Genomic DNA, 2,466 nt, shown 5'->3' on the forward strand with positions numbered 1-2,466 from the left:
CGGTAACAAAAAGTCTGACATTGATTTGTCAATTTTAGCACATTGAAATACATACATGATGAATATTAATATGTTTCCACAATTATCCTGACTAAGAGGCGTTGGTCATGTGGTCTGACAAGTGGAAATATGTCTGCCCCAACCGAATTGCCCTTCCCTGGGCTTGAACTGAGGTCTCCTAGTTACCAACTAATTGAAACCAGGAGGTAAACTGTTGGCTGCTACCAGTTGAGCTACAGGGACATTCCGGCCATACAGCTAATCTCCAAGCAGATCCTACGATAGCACAAGATAGTATCAAAAGCTGCCAGAGGAGTGAAGCTGACCTACACGGCATATACGAGTACATGTACACCTCTTGGTTGAATACACTCCTTGGCCAGTTTTCTACTTTATCTTATGCCATCGGATGGTCTGTTGGAGATTACCATACAGCTAGAAATACAAGACTGGCCTAGCAGTAAAACAGGCTTGAAATGACTGGCTTAGAAATCTAAAGACGTATTTCTTTAACTGCAGCCCTCAAGCAAGAGAAGGATGACCTTGTTTGGATCGGACTCACGAATGGAAAGAAAGGTAGGCGTGCCATGACTACCGTTTGTTGTCAATTAACAGATGTAACTGATCGTCCCCTACCTATTCTCCCCCTGCCCTTTCCAAGTGCACAATAAACTTATATGAAACACGTACAATTTTACATACATACATTTCTTCTTGGCATTTCTGTTATGCTGTCACAATTGGAAAAAGGGTGCCCACCGGAAGGGTTTTCGCACTTTTGGGCATTAACCCTACGTGGCCCCCTAGAACACCGTATGATTTCCGTGTCATGTTTGGGCCTGGTAAGGCCCCCGATTTTTTTACACCCCGAGTTAAACAACCCGATATCCAGTTCACGCTCTTTTGAGGCCGAATCTGGGATACGGCCGAGATCTGGATACACCAGTGCTCAGGTTGTCACGCCCGATACAGAACAGAGCAGATTCTTAGCTCCACGACGGGATGATCCCCTTTCCAATTGTGAATGTAGCATAAGCCGTATACCAGTCGGAGTCACAGCGACTTCGGCATATGGAGCACTTGTGTCTTTCCGCAGTCCTCTACCCTTCATTCCGCAGTAGGAGTCTGATATATGATAACTTATTTGTTTCCAGTAATTTCTATTCTGCAGCTGTGGGGAAGCGATTTGAAGTGGACAGATGGATCACCGGTCTCTTACACCAACTGGGCTAAGGGCCAGCCAACAGTGGCAGGACCTTTCATCTTCATCGGGAAAGCTGGAGGGAACTGTGCCGGCATGTACTCTAAGGTGTGTGTTCCAGCGCCCTTTCCTCCCCCCCCCCTCCTCTCTCTCTCTCTCCCCACCTTTCTCTCCCTCTCCCTCGAGATCCCTCTCTCTCGCCGTCTCTCTCTCTCTCCGCCTTTCTCTCCCTCTCCCACTCTCTCCCCGTTTCTCTCTCTCTCTGTCTCTCTCCGTCTTTCTCTCCCTCTCCTTCGAGCTCCATCTCTCTCCCCGTCTCTCTATCTCTCTCTCTCCGCCTTTCTCTCCCTCTCCCACTCTCTCTCCCCGTCTCTCTTTCTCTCTCTCTCTCTCTCTCTCTCTCTCTCTCTCCGCCTTTCTCTCCCTCTTCCACTCTCTCACCGTCTCAGTACCATGTGAATGATTCTTTATTTATCATCTGGAAGGTATGTAAGAACTGCCCAAGAGAATTTAGACTGATCAATAATATGTTTGATATGACGATCGACACAAAGAGAGTTGAACATTACCCGGACTATAAAAGTTAAATATGTATTTTCTTCTTTCTTATAGAAGCCAGGCTGGCTGATGATGGGCCGAGGAGAAATAGGCCAGTGGAAAACTGGGAGATGTGACAGCCAGCATCCCTTTATTTGCAAGAAGCCAAAATGATAAAACGTTGATTCTGAGGCCAGCAATGTTGATTTGATTATATCAATGACATCCTTTAAAAAAAATAAAACCGATGCGTGCGTTCGAATGAATTGTTACCTTTATTTTGAAATCTAAGGGGTCAGGAAGGTTGAAGTCATGGCTAAACACACAAAGTATGGCATAGAGAAGAACGATGCATGTTTTTAAATTTTGTTCTCTCGCATTTCTTTGGGTTTTGAATATCCTTTGGCATTCATACATTCATTCATACAGTAGTAACCAGTTTTCGATTTTTTTTCAATTTACGGCAAATATGTGCTCAATTTACAGCTGTTTTGTACGATTTACAATATTCTTGAAAACGGATGAAAATTGGTGCGCGCGTGGATGTCATCCATATAGTCACATCAACATAGCCTAACGAGAAATGGAGGACTGGGATGTATCCCTGGGATGCCCGGAAAACATCAAATGATAGCAAGTAAATGCCTCATGGTCTCATTCATGAGTAATTGCTTTGCGTTGTGGCCTATATTAAACACATGTCTTACTTGGACGCTTTCCCAAAGAAC

General features: G+C 44.8%; 1 long non-coding RNA gene across 1 annotated transcript; it reads left to right on the top strand.

Annotated features, from left to right (window-relative positions):
- Positions 1–518: 518 nt before the first annotated feature.
- LOC118432355 lies at positions 519–2,038 on the top strand. The gene is made up of 3 exons (XR_004833065.1): positions 519–576; positions 1,155–1,309; positions 1,814–2,038. It is a non-coding gene; the product is annotated as an uncharacterized LOC118432355 (long non-coding RNA).
- The last annotated feature ends 428 nt before the right edge of the window (positions 2,039–2,466 follow it).

Source organism: Branchiostoma floridae, chromosome 15 (assembly GCF_000003815.2).
Source record: "Branchiostoma floridae strain S238N-H82 chromosome 15, Bfl_VNyyK, whole genome shotgun sequence".
NCBI lineage: Eukaryota > Metazoa > Chordata > Leptocardii > Amphioxiformes > Branchiostomatidae > Branchiostoma > Branchiostoma floridae.